Source organism: Ovis canadensis, chromosome 23, assembly GCF_042477335.2.
Source record: "Ovis canadensis isolate MfBH-ARS-UI-01 breed Bighorn chromosome 23, ARS-UI_OviCan_v2, whole genome shotgun sequence".
NCBI lineage: Eukaryota > Metazoa > Chordata > Mammalia > Artiodactyla > Bovidae > Ovis > Ovis canadensis.
The window spans coordinates 44,955,632-44,976,048 of NC_091267.1; positions in this window are offsets into that span (position 1 = coordinate 44,955,632).

Consider the following 20,417-nt stretch of genomic DNA (forward strand, 5'->3'; position numbering starts at 1 on the left):
GAGGCATCTCTTCACCATGGTTATGATTAGGCACCTCATGGACTCTTGCTTCAGCACCCAGAGAGGTACCCTCTGGCAGGCGGCCCCCTGGGGTTGGCCTTGTGCCACTGCTCTGCTATCACGGCCTTTCTTGGGAATGTGGTTTCTCTGCCTAAAATGCCTTTCCTGGTGCTCCCACATCACATACCCCCAGTCACTAAATGATATCAGGCTTCCTTCAGACCCATTCCTGAAGACCCATTGCACCCTAGCAGAAATGGAAATAATATTTTTCTCCTCAACTTCCAACAGGCATTTTGTGCTTCACTCTCTGAACTACACAGCTTGTTCTCCAAGTGTAAAAAAAAAAATCCCTTTTGAAAACAACTCCCTCAGCTTCTGCCTACAGTTGCTCAGGGGCCCCTGTCGCTCTTTCTTTAAATCCTGTCACTCAAGCCAATTCAAAGTTCACAGGGTTAGGCTTCATGGCGTCTTATGCAATACATACCTCAGCAAGATCTGAGCTGTTAGGAGTTGAGGCTGGAAAGAAGCTTCCATCAAGACTGCAACTCTTGCTCTTTCAGAGGTTGCAAACTTCCCATTTGTAAGTTAGGTTATCTCCTGTGGATATAGCACTGGAGTTGTGGCATTGTCCTTCACTGAGATGGTTGTTGTTGTTGTTGTTGTTTAGTTGTGAAGTCATGTCCAACTCTTTGTGACCCCATGGACTTCAGCACACCGGCTTCCCTGTCCTTCATTATCTATTGGAATTTGCTCAAACTCACATCCATTGAGTTGCTGATGCCATCCAATCATCTCATCCTCTGTCACCCTCTTCTCCTGCCCTCAATTGATCACGCTTCTGGAAACTCTATACACTGCCAGCAAGGTGGGCTTTCATGATCTCCTCTCTGCAAAACTAATGCCCATGCAGTGATGGCTCACCACACCCACAGAACTCTCTTTCCAGGACACAGATTTCTTCTCACCCAGAACTGTCATGAATCCATTTTCACGGACATGTTCACACTGGATGCCAGCAGCCAGTGAGCTTGACTTTTGCATACAACACACAGAGAGAGAAGAAAGCTCAGAGAGAATGTTTTATATCCCAAAACAAAAAAACTCTGATTCAATAGAGTTGGAACCAATCCACACATCCATTGCGTGATTTTCTAAAGCTTCATAGTGGGTATGTCAAGAGTTGGATAATTTTTAAGATATCTTGGTGGAACTCTTTGAATATACTCTTCAAGGTAATAATTAATTCCCTACAGAGAGCACTCATTTAAAAAAGTCATGTTACTGAAGAGGAAAGAAAATACTAAAAAGCCAGGAAATCACCACATAAGCTAGCTGACAGTTAAATCTTTTGGAAGTTTATACAAGAAAATGAGGGCTTTGCATGTAGGTCACTGATTAAGAATTTGATCTGCTAGATATGCATCAGATAGCCATGTATTATTACACACTTGAAGTCCCACTGAAATATGTCCCGGGCGATTATCATGCAGTGCTTATGTTAGAAAGAGATCTGTTCCCCTCACCTGTAGAGAAACATTCTCACACAAACAGGAGTACAAAAAGGCCATCGAGGTTGTCAAGTGTAACGTGAGGAACCATCAGAATCTCTGGGACCATCAGATTCTTCTTCCTCCTCTCCACCTCCTCACACTCTTCATACTCGTGGCTTGAAAAAATATGAAATCCTGATGCTCCTGCTAATATGCTTATAAAGACACACTGCAAGTGTGGTTCTCAGGGAGCAGTTTGTGGGAGACTAACAGATACCCTTTCTCTTCTCTGCCCAGATGATACTCCTTCCTGCCTTCTCAGAGTAAGAGAGATGTGCTTTTTTCCTCTGCAGTTTCATTTTACAGAGAAATGAAAAGAGTCAATTTGGTCTTGGCTCTTAAAAAGTGAATGGCCCTTTAATTTTGAAGTTGGGGACTTTTTTCCTTTGGCGCTACCAGCCATTACTGGAACAGGATAAGTTCTTTTCATTTTTCATTCTTCCTACTTTAGAAGTCAGGGACTTCCTCAGTCACTAATATAACCAACTCTGTCTTCTCTTTTAGCTTCGTTCCTAGCTCTGTTGAAACTTCTGGATTTATACCAATATTACAGACAGAGAGGATAACTGTGTGAAGGATTAAGGATCTGCCTTCCTTCTTGAAAGGATGGAAGGAAGTGTATGTGGGTGAATATATGAAGAAGTTTGAACCCTAGAGCGAAGATAGGTTATCAATTGCTGCAGCGTGTGCCAGTGAAGATTTTTTAAATATAATTTTTGTCTTGTCTTTTATATCTTGGTTTCTGCTTCTATCTTTTAGTGATTAATTGGATTTATTGCCCCTTTATTTTGATCATATATCATTTCAGATCCATGGGGTGGAGGTAAGGCAAGTGGCTCAGATGGTAAAGAATCTGCCTACAATGCAGGAGACCTGGGTTTGATCCCTGGGCCAGGAAGATACCCTGGAAAAGGGAATGGCAACCCACTCCAGTATTCTTGCCTTGAGAATTCCATGGACAGAGGAGGCTGGCGGGCTACAGTCCATGGGGTCACAAAGAGTCGGACATGACTGGGTGACTGACACTTTCACTTTTCATAAAAGAATTAATTTAGGAAAGTGGGGATTGGGCAGCAGGAAGTGGAAAGAGCTTAGATTTCCAGCTCATGTCCTTCTCTTGCAGGTACTGCAGTCACCAGTTCCTCCTGCCAGGGCTCCTGCCTACCCCTCCAAGTTCTTACTCCATGGGTTATACCCTTGAGCTATCAATTCCTTGAAAACACCATATCAAATAAGATAACTGATTCTAGATGGTGATGACCCTAACTTAGTGGTTTAACAATAATAATATTTACCATCTCTCGTGGGTCTTCCCAAGTGGTGCTAGTGGTAAAGAACCCATCTGCAGTGCAGGAGATGTGGGTTTGATTCCTGGGTTGGGAAGCTTCCCTGAAGGAGGGCATTCTTGCCAGTCCAGTATTCTTGCCTAGAGAATCCCACGGACAGAGGAGTCTGGTGGGCTACCATCCATCCACTGAGAAGCACATAGTTAGACACAACTCAAGCGGCTTAGCATGGCACCATCTCTTGTAATAAGAAGTCTGGCCAGAAAGGGGCTCCATGGTTGGCATAATTGGAAGCTCAACAAATTCAGTGATACAGGTTCTTCTCTCCAATAAAGTTCTTCCCTGTCATATCGTCAGCTTTGACTTGACTTAAAACTAATTTCACACATTGTCATCAAATAGTTGTAGTAGCCTGGAGAAAGGAAAAGGACCAAAGTCTTCTGATGCCTTCTTAAGAGTGAGGCAAGCTTTCCCTGGGGTTCCCAGGAAAGCTCACCTTCCATCTCATGGGTGAGACTTGGGTCACGGCCCACTCTCAAACTGGGATTACCTTGAGATCCTGGAACTATGCACAGTTTACCCCAAGCTGAGGTTTGGGCTGAAAGGTGGTAGCTCAAACTGTCAGGCTTCCTCTAACAAGGCTGATGTGAGAAATGGACAGAGGAAAGACAATAAAGTACATCTGCTATGCATGAACATTAGGAAAGAAATCAAGCCAAACAAAATCTAAGTAAAATTCTCCCATCTATCAGCAGTGGTTCCTCTCCCCAAAGGCAGCCAACTTAGCAGTTTCTTGTGTATCTATCTTTCATTAAAAAGCTTAATTTATATAATGTGCTCAGTCTCTCAGTTGTGTTTGACTCTTTGCGACCGCATTGACTGTAGCCAGCCAGACTCCTCTGTCCATGGAATTTCCTAGGCAAGAATACTGTAGTGGGTTGCCATTTCCTTTTCCAAGGGATCTTTCCAACCCAGGAATCAAACACGCCTCTCTTGTGTCTCCTGCACTGGCAGTCAGATTCTTTACCATTAGCACCACCTGGGAAACCCCAATTTATATAATAAAATTGTTTGTATAATAAGGAAAATCTTTATAATCTCATATATATGCAACTGCCATTAAGTATGTACATAAGTGAAATCCTACTACATAGGTTTAAATATCTCGAAGATCTTTCATATTAGTCCACACAGATTTACAATACATTATTAATACGTTGTAATATTTCATCATATGATTTAATCCTGATTTACTTAGCAAATGCCCTGTAATGGATACTTAGATCGTTTCCAGGTTTTGTTGCTAAAACATTTAATATTAAAGAAGATGCTTTATTGGGTCTAGATAGACAATTAACTAGTTTTATTTTGAGATTATAATCACCATGTGAATTTCTTATGGTGGAACTGCTTGGTCATTTAAATGTTTAATCTATATTTCTAAATCGCTCTTCAAAAAGGAGGCATCAGTTTATACTCACTCCAACTGTACAGGAAGGTGTTTATTTGCCACAGTCTCGTCAACCCTGGATATGATCATATTGTTTAGTTTTTCTCAATATTTTAGATGAAAATTGTATCTTCCTAGAATTGCACTCATTTTAAGTAATTTCATGTCCGCTCCTCTCACTTCTCTCTACTGACTTCGATAGTTTTCCTTTGCTCCTATGCCTAGGTTTGCAGTTTTAACATTGTCTGTGTGCAGTTGCATGACTGGCCCCTGCTTAGAGCTCCAGGGTCATTCCATCTGCTTTCTCACAAGTTCTCCACATTCAGACCCACGGGCCTCCTCTATGTGAGTTGGAGGACATGATCCTTTTACCCTTTGAGGTCCTGGCTCATGGTGATTTTTCGCCTGGAACACTAACCTCTCCTCCTGACCCCACTCACACCTCTTCAGTCCTAGCTGTCTATATCTGTGCCACATGCTCACTCATGTCTGATTCTTTGTGACCTCATCAACTGTAGCCTGTCAGGCTTCTCTGTCCACGGGATTCTCCGAGGCAAGAATACTGGAGTGGGTTGCCATTTTGCTGCCTACCTTCAACTCATTCTTAACACTTCACCCCTGATGCCACCTCTTCAGGGAGGGCTTATCCAGATTCCTAGTCTAATTAGGTTCTCCTTGTTATGTGTTCCCTTTGTACTTAATAGTGCATAGTCGTTGGCCTAAATAACTATACAGTATAATGTTTATGCATTGGAGAAGGAAATGGCAACCCACTCCAGTGTTCTTGCCTGGAGAATCCCAAGGACGGGGGAGCCTGGCAGGCTACCATCTATGGGGTCGCACAGAGTCGGATACGACTGAAGTGACTTAGCAGCAGAAGCATAATGTTTATGCAGTTATTTTTTAAAATATCTGTCTCCCTCACTAGTCCACAATCTCCAAGAAGCACATCTGTCCTGTGGGGTTGCTGCATTCTCCTTGCCCAGCATAGTACCAGGCATATACACATCCTGAAACATGGACATCAAGTGAGAACAGTAGGGGGATAAGGATTGAAGGAAGTGCAAAAGACTTGGGGAAAAATCTGCTAGGATCTATATGCAAGTGCTAAGGAAATGTTTCCATCAGAAACTAATTTTGAAGCTTTTTGTGAGCTAGATCTTTATTGAGTGCCTTTGGGTATATAGTGACTCTGGATGAGGAATACTGTTAGTTGCTCGGTCATATCCGACTCTATGGGACCGCATAGACGGTAGCCTGCCAGGGTCCCCTGTCCATGGGATTTCCCAGGCAGGAGTACTAGAGTGGCTGGCTGTTCCCTTCTCCAGGGGTTCTTCCCAATCCAGGGATCGAACCCAGGTCTCCTGCATGGCAGGCAGATTCTTTACCATCTGAGCCAGCAGGGATGAGGAATAGTCTGAGCACAGAAGAACTACCCAGTGCTAGGAGACTACAGCATAAAGTAGGTGTTAATTTTTGTTTACCAGCAAGTTGAAAAGAGGTGTCATTTTATTGTATAATTCAAATTAGCTTCCAGAGTTTCAACTCCATTCTGCAGGAGGAAGCAGGAGCTTATTTTTGCCCAACTTGGGTTCTTACCTCCTTTCAAGAGTTTACTGAGCTCCAAGTGGGCTTCCCTCATAGCTCAGTTGGTAAAGAATCTGCCTGCAATGCAGGAGACCTGGGTTTGATTCCTGGGTCAGGAAGATCCCCTGGAGAAGGAACTGGCAACCCACTTCAGTATTCTTGCCTGGAGAATCCCCATGGACAGAGGAGTCTGGCAGGCTACAGTCCATAGGGTCGCAAGAGTTGGACACGGCTTAGTGATTAAACCACCAAGGGGCTTATGGGGATGGACTCATGGGGTTCTTGAGAGATCTGCCCCCTTTCTCATTTGTTTATGAGCACCACAGTGATCATCGCTGTCACATCCCACTACCACTGGCAGCCCCTCTTCTGGCCGGGCAGCTTCTACCAAGAATTTCTTGCTTAATGGCAGAGCAAAGGAATGCCCTCAGGGTTCTTTATGGCCCAACCAACCTAGAGCTGGCAGACAGCCACTCCCTCTCTGGGGTCTTGCAGTGTCCAATGGGGGTTGTGGTCTGCCAGGATGGAGGGTGTGGAGTTTCTCTGCCTTATTGGCGCCCACACTTGCCAAGCCCCTCTCTGACATCCATCAAGCTCTCTGTTCCCCTCCAGCTTTCCTCCTTTCCACAGACTGAGGAAGTCTTTTCCTAAACCCGAACGAAAATACCTGTTTTTCTGAATCTGATGCTTTACCTCTGTCTCGATCTTCTAAATTCTCCGAGAGTTTTGGCTTTTTGAATTAAAAAAAAAAAAAAAAGCCAGAGACTCAGTGTCTTCTTTCTGCTTTATATCCTGTTGTCCCCTTCCTCTGAGATCATGAACTCTGGCCAATAACCTGCTGGACAGTGGTATGAGGGCAGTCTGGGGAGGGAAAGGGGGAGCCTGGAGGAAAAAGGAAATAAAACAAAACACTGGCTACTCTTTCAAAAATATTATCCTGTCATCCATTTCCAGGAGGGGGCAATTAACACACTAATGCAGCAGAGAGGCTGAGAAGAGCGTGCTAAAGATCTCCAGGTTTCTTTCCTTTAGTGAATGACAGCAATAACAACAAAAATACCTTTTATGGTGGATGGATAAATGTGGAAGCCAGACTAATGGAGATTAAAGGGGTCAAAGAGATTCTTCTTTCACATACCCTAACTCTCCTTTGTAATCTATTTCATTTGGTTTCATCTCCATGAAGATGAAAAAGGCAGTGAAAGCAATGTTTCTTTGCTTGTTTCTGCCCATTTTCTGTAGAAAAAAGATAACAACATTCAAACAATATGGAGGCCAAAAAAGAGGATACAAATCCTGCATGGAAAAGAGTACAAATTATTCAGAGTGGTGGCTCAGTGGTAAGGAATCCACCTGCCAATGCAAAAGACTAGGGTTCGATCCCTGGGTAAGGAAGATTCCCTGGACAAGAAAATGGCAAGCCACTCCAGTTTCCTTGCCAGAGAGAAGCCTGGTGGGCTACAGTCCACAAGGTCACAAAGAGTTAGACATTACCATGCAACTGAAGAACAGCAATTGTTCAGTACATTCACATATAAAAATATATTTAGCAATTTTAAAAAATATGGTTAATCGATCCAGTGAGAACTATGGTTCTTCTGAAGTCATTAAAAATGCATCACATAAATGAGCCTTTAATCAGATTTTTTAAAGGCATTTTTCACCACACAGCCCAAGAAATCACTGAAAGTTTTTGTTTCTAAAGTACACACCAAGCATGTGTAGCATTTTAATTTGGATTCAGCAAACATTTATTAAGCTTCTACTATGTACTGTGTGTAATATTTTCACATGGTTGTCTCATTTAATCTCAACTATAATCCAGTAAAGATGGAATTATTATTCCCACTTTTCAGGGGGAGACACTGAGGCTTAGAGTTTAAGGAATTTGCCCAAATCACATAGATAAAAAGCAGTGAACCACTATTCAACGCTGGGTTTTCTATCTCCAATTCCAGAGTACATTCCACCATATCATTCATACAATATCAGTAATGTAGTGGTCTGTGAAAGCAGGATTTCAGGTGAGTCTATTTTAAAAAAAAAAATCAAAAGTAAGAAAAGAGTAGGCGATGACTGCTTGATAAAGACCTTTGAGAGTTCAAGGAGAAAGAGAATTTGAGCATAGCTTCAGAGTGAAGGGACTTGAGGAGGTCTTTAGGAAAGGCAGTGGTTCTCACATCACCCACCACAACCACCTGGAGGGCTGGTAATAAATAGGACTGTAGGACTCCACCCATGAATTCTGAGCAAAGATCCAGAGGTGAGATCAAGAATTTGCATCTCTAAGCAGTTCCCAGATGATGCAATGCTTCTGGTTAAGAGCGTAGAGAAACACTGTTTTGAAAAATGGAACATTTGCCTGTTCGAAAAGAAGAATGAAGCAGTGAGTCAATATAGAGAAATGGACTATAGATGCTGAGGAGTATCCTAGAGAGCAGAGGTGGTGGGAGTGATAGAACAGTTTCAGTTGATGACACCAGCTTAAAAATGAGGACTAAGACCCATTCACCTGAGAAAGAAGAAAAAAGCAAAGGTGAATGCTGAGTCAGAAGAAGGGTTGGAGAGGAGAGGGGATGTAGGTGCTCACTCAAGATGTATTGTGGGTTCATTGGTTGTTTTAAGTGTTGATATAAGGAAGGGTAGGACTTCCCAGGTGGCACTAGTGGTAAAGAACCTGCCTGCCAATGCAGGGGACCCAATCCCTGGGTCTGGAAGATCCCCTGGAGGAGGGCACGGCAACCCACTCCAGTAATCTTGCCTGGAGAACCCCATGGACAGAGAAGCCTGGTGGGCTACAGTCCATAGGGTTGCACAGAGTCAGGCACAACTGAAGTGACTTAGCACATAGCAGTAAAGATAAAATTGTCTCCCTAAGTGGGGAGAATTCCTCCACAGAGTGGGAAGGGCTCAGAAATCAAAAGAGTGGATGTGTGCTGGGAATCTGCAGGGGTTGAATTTTAAGGAAACATCCCAGGTGGCTGCTCTCCTTCCTGAGCTTGCACGGACCTGGCTGCATCCCGAGAGAATAGGGTGCATTATTTACTACACTTATTTTACCATAGGGTGTGAATGGTTCATTCTGCGAATCAACGTGACTGCCTAAGAGGTAGCTGATAAAAACGATTTGTCTGTGATGGTGTTTCTGGAAGAGAGCAGCATTTGATTCAGCAGACTAAGTAAAGAGAAGCACCCTCAGTAATGTGGGTGGGCATCATCCAATCCATTGAGGGCCTAAATGGAGCAAAAAAAGCAAAGGAAGAAAAAATTCTCTCTCGCTTCTTGAACTGGAGTGTCTGCCTTTTCCTGCCCTCTGCGATTGGAGCTTCTGGTTCTCTGGTATTTGAACTAGGACTGAATTATATCATAGGTTTTCCTGGTTCTCCAGCCTGCAGATACCAGATCATGGTACTTCTTGTCCTCCATATCTGCCTCAGCCAGTTCCTATAATGAAAATATCCCACTGGGTCTGTGTGTCTGGAGAACCCTGACAAATATATAGAAATCATCTTTACTGACACTGATTTCAGGTATATGTTCAGCCATTTCTTTTTCACTCACCCATTAAAAATGAGATCAGGGAACATCACTTACAAGTGAGACTAACTCACTTTAAACAGTAGACGTAGGAACAAGGGAACGTCTAAACCAATGCTTTTTATCATCACTTACAGATGTGCATTTGCAAACACGAGACCCAGGCTCACAGCCCGGTCTGACATAGAAGCTGGGTGTGCAGTGATCATCAACGTGTGAGAGGTTAGACTTCCCAGGGTGGGAAGGTGAAGGGCGGAGGAGTGATGTTGATTAAGCAGCTTTCGTCTCTATGACAATGCACTTAACTCTGGAAATTTCCTGTAGTCCTCAGTCACCCACTGTTTGGGCCTATTAGAGAGATGCTTCCGCATGGGTACTCAATAAATGTTGGTGAGTGTTATCATTCTACTAGTATTTGGTGAGCAACTGCTCAGTTTCAGGAAAAGTTATAAGCACTGGTAGAAAGTAGAAGTAAAGTATTGTCCCTGTTTTGGAACAGCCCAATGTCATGGAGGGGAAAATACAGAAAAGAAATATGTGTAAAACAACACGTGCCTGGCAGGGGAAGGCGACATTTGATTTTTTTTTTTTAATTTTAAAATCTTTAATTCTTACATACGTTCCCAAACATGAACACCCCTCTCACCTCCCTCCCCATAACATCTCTCTGGGTCATCCCCATGCACCAGCCCCAAGCATGCTGTATCCTGCGTCAGACATAGACTGGTGATTCGATTCTAAATGAGTATACTACCCAAAGCAATTTACAAATTCAATGCAATCCCTATCAAGCTACCAGCCATATTTTTCACAGAACTAGAACAAATAATTTCAAGATTTGTATGGAAATACAAAAAACCTCAAATTGCCAAAGCAATCTTGAGAAAGAAGAATGGAACTGGAGGAATCAACTTGCCTGACTTCAGGCTCTACTACAAAGCCACAGTCATCAAAACAGTATGGTACTGGCACAAAGACAGACATATAGATCAATGGAACAAAACAGAAAGCCCAGAGATAAATCCACACACATATGGACACCTTATCTTTGACAAAGGAGGCAAGAATATACAATGGAGTAAAGACAATCTCTTTAACAAGCGGTGCTGGGAAAACTGGTCAACCACTTGTAAAAGAATGAAACTAGATCACTTTCTAACACCACACACAAAAATAAACTCAAAATGGATTAAAGATCTAAATGTAAGGCCAGAAACTATAAAACTCCTACAGGAGAACATAGGCAAAACACTCTCAGACATAAATCACAGCAGGATCCTCTATGATCCACCTCCCAGAATACTGGAAATAAAAGCAAAAATAAACAAATGGGACCTAATTAAAATTAAAAGCTTCTGCACAACAAAGGAAACTATAAGCAAGGTGAAAAGACAGCCTTCCAAATGGGAGAAAATAATAGCAAATGAAGCAACTGACAAACAACTAATCTCAAAAATAGACATTTGATTTTGAGGAAAGACTTGAAGAAAGATCAGAAGTTCTGCAGATACTTAAAGGAAGAAAGAACAGCCTCAGCCATGAGCAAGGAGTTAATGGAATGTTTGAGGATCAGACACTTTTATTTCTTGGGGGAGATGGAAAAATCAACCTTTCTTGACCATCTTTGATTCATCTAGAATGGTACTGGAAGTCTTGTGTATGTGACCTCACTTATTAAGCATAACAAATTTGTGAATCCATTTTAAAGAAGTGGAGATTCTGTGTTTAGTCAGTCATGTCCGATGCTGTGAGCCCATGGATTGTAGCCCGCTAGGCTCCTCTGTCTATGGAATTATCCAGGTGAGGACACTGGAGTGGGTTGCTATGCCCTCCTCCAGGGGATCTTTCCCACCTAGAGATCAAACTTGGGTCTCCTGCATTGTGAGTGGACACTTTACTGCCTGAGTCACCAAGGAAGCCCAGAGATTCTAAGATGTTCCAAATGTATAGGAAGTCAGAGGAGCCCAGACCTGGAACAGAAGCCTCCAACAGCTTCTCTGGAAGAAAAGCTAAGAAATATACCCAACTGGCTTATCTTTCTGGGCTTTCATTTCTTCTTCTGACAATTGAGAAACCAAAATTTGCCTTGAAGTGTTGTTGCGACTTTGGCTCCCTCATCAAGTATCTCGTCCCTTCTCCGGCACCCTGTTTGTGCTCAGGGCATAGGAGCTATGTCTTCTCTTTCTTCTCCTCCTTCTCCTCTCCCACTTCCTCTCCTTCTGCCTCCTCCTCCTCCTTTCTCTCCTCCTCCTCCTCCTGTTCCTCCTCCTTCTTCTCCTTTCCCCTCTTCTCCCTCCTCTCCTTCTCCCTCCTCTCCTTCTCCCTCTTCTTCCATTGCTGTAAACTTGCCGAGCTGACGAAATAAGATGAGAGCTATGATTCACACCAAAGTTCCTTTAGACTCTAGATATCCTGCGTGCCCAAAGCCTGTGTTTGTTCCTGCTCTGCTCTTTAGCTGTCTGTTTAAAGAATAAAAGAATATCACACCTGTTACCAACCTCATCCTCTGGTGGGAGGCAGCATGATTTACTAGAAAGGGAATGAGTTTGGGAATGTGACAGCTCTAGAGTTGAGTCACCATTTCCTCACTCACAAGTTGTGAAGTTGTGTGACTTTGGGCAAATGTTGACCAACCACCGCCCACTCCCCCCATCTTTTTGTTTATCTGCAGAATGGCAGGTAGCCCAGCAGACTTGGGGCAAAAACAACTGAGGTCATACCCATGCAGAATCTGGCTCAGCAAATGAAAGACTCCTCTTGTCTGTAGATTTACTGATCCTTAGGTAACAGAAATTGAAGAGGATTCAGCACAGCACTATTTTGTCTCCTGGACAATTAATGTGTGCTTCTATCATCAGTCCCATGAAAGCTGGGGAAGTGTGGAAGGCTTTTGCCCAATAAGAAGCAGCAAAGGGTATCCAATTATATTTCTCTGAATGTGCCCAAATGCTTCAAGGAAATGTCCTGACAGGCCATGTACTTCAAAGCTTAAGATCATTTGAAATTCTTTAAACTTTCCTCCTTTTCAGGGCTTCCCTGGTGGCTCAGACGGTAAAGCGTCTGCCTGCAATGTGGGAGACCCAGGTTCGATTCCTGGGTCGGGAAGATCCCCTGGAGAAGGAAATGGCAATCCACTCCAGCACTATTGCCTGGAAAATCCCATGGACGGAGGAGCCTGATATGCTACAGTCCATGGGGTTGCGAAGAGTCGGACATGACTGAGCGACTTCACTTTCCTTCTTTTCAAGTGAAAAGCAGAAAGTGAAGAGGAGCTAAAAAGCCTCTTGATGAAAGTGAAAGAGGAGAGTGAAAAAGTTGGCTTAAAGCTCAGCATTCAGAAAACGAAGATCATGGCATCTGGTCCCATCACTTCACGGGAAATAGATGGGGAAACAGTGGAAACAGTGGCAGATTTTATTTTGGGGGACTCCAAAATCACTGCAGATGGTGACTGCAGCCATGAAATTAAAAGACGCTTACTCTTTGGAAGAAAAGTTATGACCAACCTAGATAGCATATTCAAAAGCAGAGACATTACTTCGCCAACTAAGGTCTGTCTAGTCAAGGCTATGGTTTTTCCTGTGGTCATGTATGGATGTGAGAGTTGAACTGTGAAGAAGGCTGAACACCGAAGAATTGATCCTTTTGAAGTGTGGTGTTGGAGAAGACTCTTGAGAGTCCCTTGGACTGCAAGGAGATCCAACCAGTCCTTTCTAAAGGAGATCAACCCTGGGATTTCTTTGGAAGGAATGATGCTGAAGCTGAAACTCCAGTACTTTGGCCACCTCATGCAAAGAGTTGACTCATTGGAAAAGACTCTGATGCTGGGAGGGATTGTGGGCAGGAGAAGAAGGGGACAACCGAGGATGAGATGGCTGGATGGCATCACGAACTCGATGGACGTGAGTCGGAGTGAACTCCGGGAGATGGTGATGGACAGGGAGGCCTGGCGTGCTGCGATTCATGGGGTCGCAAAGAGTCAGACACGACTGAGCAACTGACCTGAACTGAACTGATCACCTTATATCTTCCGGTAAGTTGTTATGTTCAAATACCAAACTGAGTTTTGTTTTTTTATTCTTAGATAATAAACTATAGAATAAAAACATAAAGATATCTTTAGTAATAGGAAATATGCATAATAACATGATGGAGGCTATGTTTCTTTTACTGGGAAAAATATTTCAGAAATAGGAGAAAAATACCATGCAAATCTCAGAAATATTGTTTATGGAGTAAATTAGTCCTCAACTCAGGTATGATTTGTTGACTGAATGAGGTAATTGTGACAAGTGTATATTAACTTGCATGCTTAATTTTTAAAAAACAACAAAGAAACCAGGGAGCTAAGATGATTTAAATCCATTTAAGTAATGAAAAAAAAAAAGCTTTTATTCTTCTTGTGTTCTCTCTTATTATACAAATGCTCCAAATAATTTCCTGGATAATGTTCATCTGAGCATCTGTCTACATAATAATTTTAATAAATTTCTAAAGACCGAGCCCCAAGCCAATGGAAGACAGGTTGTAATACCGGGCCCACACTGACAGCTCATCAGAACAGGCCAACCTCCGTTTTCTGCTTGGATGTCATCGTTCTGTGACTATGAAAGCATAAACCTGGAGACTGTTCCAGCAGGTCATTGTCGCTACAACTTGCTCAAACAGAAATAAAACAGCTTTTCATGCTTATTGATCTTGGACTTTTTGCCATTTTTATGCTCTGTTGACCTGAAGCTCAGTAAGGATGTATTTTGTAAAAAGAGCTGAAAGTTTTCCTTCTCAGTAGATGAGATATTTCACATTTTGGCTGCAGGTGAAAAAAGCAACTTCATTTTTTTTTTTCCAGATGCATTCTCTGTGACTTTAAAAGAATAGTTGATCTTTAAGTAACACATGTGATATTAGTTTTTCCATTTTACAATAATCACATTATTGCAGACATTTTAATAGCTGTAGAGGTTGCTATGTTTTAACATGATTCATGGTCCCTGACAGCACTGTGTCTGAAAATCCCCCAGGAATGCAAAATACAAAACTCCACACACGTTCAAATTTTACTGCCTGCAGCTAAAAGAAGGGAAAGAACTTAAAACTGTTGAAACCCTTCAACTTTAAAAGCATTAATAGATGGTCCCAGGGGATTAAATCTAAATCTTAATGTGTAAAAATCAAGTTAATAACCAGAGAGATTAATATGGCTGCATTTGATTATTGTGATAATGCAAACAATTAGTACTGCTAAAGTGAGATGTATTAGTCTCCCCCAGCCCCTTACTCCAGCAAGGCACTAGAAACAAATGGAAATAAAACATTTGACTTGGAGGTCTTCTGCTGGGTTTTTGTAGAGCTTTTTTTTTTTTTTTTTTTCTCCTTTGTCTTCCCTTTACTGTAGCAGACTCAGTTTTGAAATTTTATTTCAGATTAGAATCATCGAATCTTTTAATTTTGAAATTATATTTTCTATCAACAAATGGCAATGATCAAACATCATTGATTTCACAGTCAGAAAATTATTCATGTGCACTTCTTAAATATCAATTACTTTATAAATCTTCAAGATAAATGAAAACAGAAGGCTGTTTTCTGAGGGGAGGTGTGGTCTGAGGAGGAAGGGATGTGAATAAGGGAAAGGTACCATGCGAGGGATATACCATTCAGTTTTCAAGTCTTATGGTTTTTCAGGAGGTGATACCTGGCACCTTTATAATTGTTTCAGCTCCACATGGCATTTTTCTTCATGGCACTTTCCTGAGAAAGTGGGAGATACCAAGCATACTTGCCTGAGAGTAGACTGCACCCTCTTTTCAGACAGGTTCCTACCCTTTCCTTCATCTCCTACCAGACAGAAAAATGGTTTGCAGGTTGGTGGACAGTGGGAAAGAAATCTCTGTAAACAAAGGAGTCAGCTTAAAAGGAATAAGTCTGGCCCTGTGAATAAATGGATAAGATGGTGTGACAACAATTAACAGATGCTAGACAGATATTGGTCCTTCAACTGATATTGAAGGAAAGAAATATAAGCCTTATTTTGAAATGCCAGATATAAAACCCTGTGAAGCCTCAGCAATAAGCAGGCATTATAATAAGTACAAGTCCATCTGAAACAGAATCATATGTGTGTATATATACATATATATGTGTATATGTATATATATATATATATATATATATTGAGGGGCTGGGTATGTTTTAGATTCTCAGAATTTTAAAATATTATTTTGGTCTTTAAAGGTGAAATGAAGGTAAAATGAATGAAGAGTTAATACGATATATTTTGAAGTAAATGAAACAAAGGCAGTGCAGAGAACGGGCATTTTAGTGATTTATTTGGGGGAGGGGCTCAGACGTGTTCTGGCCTATGTCACTTGAAACCTTTTATTTAGCTTCTCAGTTCAGATCTGTGTTGTGCATCAAATGGGTGTCCCATTCGTTATTTCTGTTTAAGCAGCGTCTGCAGGGAATTCCAAGGGACCATTTAATAAACTGCAGCAACAATGGAATATTTGTTCACGTTTCTTCAGCAAAGTATCTGAGGAAAGTGTGTTCAGAGGTAGGGAGTGGGTAGCTGTCAGTAGCTGCTGCTCCCTGAGCCTGGCAGCCTCGTGACAGTTACTAATATCAGCAGATTTAATGTGTTTAGTCTAGTTGTAGGGTTTGTGATGTGTTTTTGATTTCCTGCTTGAGAAATGCATTTTGGCTAGAAAACAGTGAGGCACACAATTCTTCTTCTTACCATACCACCGTCAGGAAATTGTTACCTTTGTACCCTATTTATATTACATAATAAGTTACCTACATGCTGTCTAAGATTCTTACTTCTTGGTTATTCAATCAGTGTGTGAACACCAGCAAAAGGTAATGAGTGAGGCACGTGAGCTTAGCAGATGCCTTTCCCTACACCTAGGCTGTGTTCGGATTCACAAAATGCATTTTCCTTTTATGTCTCATTGATGCTCCAGTTTGTCTTGATTCTCTAGGGACTGTGAAATTGCCTCATTGTCTCTTAAAATCTTTAACACTCTCCCTTGTTTTAGAACCAATTTGGAAAAGAATATACAAACCATTGGCAAAACCTGAACATGGTACTTTTGATATTCCTCTATATAGCAGTGAGTGGTTTATGCATGTTTCTTTTCCTTGCTATTCTGGAAGACTCTGTCCCTTTCTTTTAAAAGTATCAATTTAAACACTTCAAAGAGGCAGGGGAAAAAGCCCCTCTTGTTGGGCTCTTTCACTCTTCAGGGCTTTCACTTTTGTCTTAACTTTGGCTTATTTTTCTGTTTCATGCTTTGTGATCATCAAATTCCATTTCTAACACAGAGTTTTACTTTATGGTGCATTATGTAAGGAAAGCTTGGTATGCAGAATGGAATTACTATTATTTTGAAGTTAAGAAGTCAGACTTCTTTGAACTAATGTTGTTCAACAACCATACATGGATAATTCTGCTTGTTCTTTATTTGGAGCTGGAAAAGTAGATTGAAGAGAGATATTTAAGAATAATTTTGTTAGGGTGCAGTTATACTTTTTTTGTCTTTGCTTTTAAATTTTGTTTTACTCTCAAAATTTTTAAATTAATATACTTATGTCCACTTTTCATAAATCAGTATATAAGTAAACAGAAATTCCAGAAAATATGTTGAAAATGGCTAATGCACAAGAGAAAATTTTGCCTCCTTCTCTCAAGAACATCCCCTGAACTAGTAAACACTCAAAAATAAGAATGGATACAGAATAATTACATATTATTAAAGCAAAGACAAGTAACTTTTTTAAAATTTAGAAACTGTAAGAATATTTTATAGAAAGTACAGAAAATGGGGGGCGAATGCATAAATTCACTGCAATTCAGAGACAATTGACATCACTACGGATTTCCTTCATCCTACTCGAAAGAGCATCAGTTTTCACATTAGAAACATACTTGTATTTTGTTATCACAGAGTTCAGAATGAAGAGATCTTGTTTCTTTAAAATAGAGGTCCTAAAATTAAGCATGCCTGAAGGGGAACTGGGGGCACCACGGGTCCGTCTCCCAGTCGCCAGGTCAGTGGGCCGCTGGGATACACCCATGTTTCCAGGCGCAAGAGGGTTTCCTGCTGTTTTTCCAGGAGTGACCTAGAAGGAGGTTAATGATTCCAAAGAAGGACTCTCCCCTCAGGGAAAATTTAATCTTGTGACCTTTTTCTCTATCTGTCCATTTCTTTTAAGTCATAGACTCCCTTCATTTAACTTACATCAAGCTGTTTCATTTTCTTCAAAAACATTGTTGAAATGACTGCTTTGCTTCCATTTAACCCTTGAACTGGATGCATTTTAAAACAAAATTTCTGTGCAGTGGACAGGTTTAAAGTTCTTCCCAATCTCTATATTTCTTTCAAGAAAAAAAAAAAACCCATCAGTCACTGTGATAGAGGAGTCCAAAACCAAATGCTCTTTGCATTCCTCTTATTCTTATGATATTCTTTCCTTGTGTCTGCACTCAGGGGCAAAAGATTCAAAATAAAGCATTGCTTGGTTAATGAATAAATTCTTTAAAAAACATTGCTTGAGATTTGTCTCTGTGTGTGACAGTTGGATGTATTGTTGGTGTGCTTAGATCATTGACAAGGAAATTTTTAGTAAGAAATATGTAAATGATGACAAAAGTCTCTTCAGAGAAAATCTCAGATTATGAAAAATATCAGCTTGATCTAGCCAGTTTCATTTTTTTTCCCCCTACCTGAAATATGCAAACATTAGTGGATCAAATTCAGTGTCAGAATACAGTAAAATAAAACTATAATTATTTTATTATTCTCATGGGTTCAGACTCACGGGTGCAATGAGTTCTTGAGGGTGAAGTGAAAACAGAAACTGCCTTGTGCTCAAAGTTGTTAGTTTTTAAAAAACAACTTTTCATTCTCCAACAGACCCAGGACATTTTCTGCATGATCATGTTACTCAGTTTTACTGCCAACATAAATTAAAATGAATATTTCTTAATTTTTAGCATTATACTGTTCCATTATTGCAACACAGGAAATTTTTATTTCTGCAAATGTATGACACAACCTATGCATAGATTCTCTATTATTTAATGTACTATATTGCTCAGGAAATTCTATTATTCTCCCTGGGGTAAACACCATCCAGGGGCAGCTGAAGACAGGAAAAAAAAAAAAAAACTACCAAAGAAAGCTCCAGTTTCTCAGCTAGTCAATTTCTGTAGGCTCACGCCTCATAAGCATGGACTGAGAATGCGCTATGTTCTTAGCACTCTGCATAAATGATAAACAAGACCAGTCTTCGTCCTCCGCCTATCGTGAAACTGTGAAAACTGTTATCCTCACAAGACAATTAAAGGTCAATTATATGTGACTTGTTGTGGTTCTGACTACGAGTACTACAACAAAAAACAACAACAGCAAATAATATCATTTTACAAAGTGTCTCTACATACACCATGAGAATTTCTGCAAGTTATTTGGGGCTTCAATTTCTTGAGAATAATACCTTTTCCATACCTTACAGGGTTATTGAGGAAATCTGATAATATGGAAATATTTTTGCCAGGCACTGTGCTGATAGCTTTACCAATCAGGAAACCAAAACCCAGAAATCTTATATAATTTGCCTAGGATAAGCTACGTAATTAAGTGGCAAAGCTGGGATTATTTAACCTTCTATCCATGTCCAGATATCAGTCAAATTAGCAGGTCCAAGACCAAGCTTACTGTCTCTTTGACAACACACGTCTGCCTTTGCTCCTTTCTAATCTGGTTGATGACATTTCCATTCCGTGATCTACCCAAGCCAGAGATCAGGGAGTCCCCACCTCTTCCCTCACTCCCCATCTAACCAATCACCAAGACTTCGGTTCAATCCCCCGATTACACATGAATGATCTACAACTCTTATTCCTACTGGCAGTGCCCGTAATTCAAGTTCTTACCCTCACATGCCTGGCTCACTGTGATGGCCCCTAACTGGTCTCTTTGCCTTCTCTCACCTCCTTCCCTGGTCCCCACCACAGTGATCTTTCTGAAGCACAAATCAAATCCTATTGTTGTTCAGTCGGTAAGTAATTTCCCACTCTTTGCGTCCCCATGGACTCCAGCACACCAGACTCCCCAGTTCTTCACTCTCTCCCGGAGTTTACTCAAATTCATGTCCCTTAAGCCAGTGAAGCCATATCTCATCCTCTGCTTCCCCCTTCTCCTTTTGCATTCAGTCTTTCCCAACATGAGGGTCTTTTCCAATGAGCTGGCTCTTCACATCAGGTGGCCAAATGGGGGAAGCTTCCGTTTCAGCTATCAGTCCTTCCAAAGAATGCTCAGGGTTGATCCTCTAGGATTGACTTATTCCTCTGCTTAAAGCCTTCATGGGCTCTGGGTTCCATCCTTCATCTGAACTCCCAGTGTAGCCTTGCCACCTGCTCTACCTCCCTTTACACTTTTCACCCCAGCAGTGCAGGCTTTTGGCAGTTCTCTGTTTGATCATGTTTCCATCCTTTATATACTGTCTCTCCTTTGTTGGGAATGCCCAGTCTCCCACATTATCTGGAGAGCAAACTTTCAACCTTTAAACTCATCCTTTAAACTCGGGTTCTCTCTGAAGGAAGAAATCCCTGCTTCTCTATCTCTAACTGGTTGGTGTTCATCATTCCATCCTCTCTGCTTCTTAAAGGTCCAGACCATAGACCTCCTTTGCACTCATCACACTCCAGGGTAATTACTAATATACATGCCTGCCTCCCCAATAAAGTACGAACTCTTCAGGGAAAGGATTTTTATTTCCTTGTGATTTTACACAGTGTCTGGCACATAATAAGCCCTCTATAAAATGTTTGTTGAATTCCAAGGAGTGAGTGGTCATCAGAGCTGATTGTCACAGACAAAATCAAGGAGGGAGAAAGCAGAGAAAAATTAGTGATTCTGGAAACTTAGGGGTCGTTGATAACCTCCCAAGAACTGAGTCCTAGAGAGGCAGTCAAGGGCATGAGACAGAAATGGATTATCG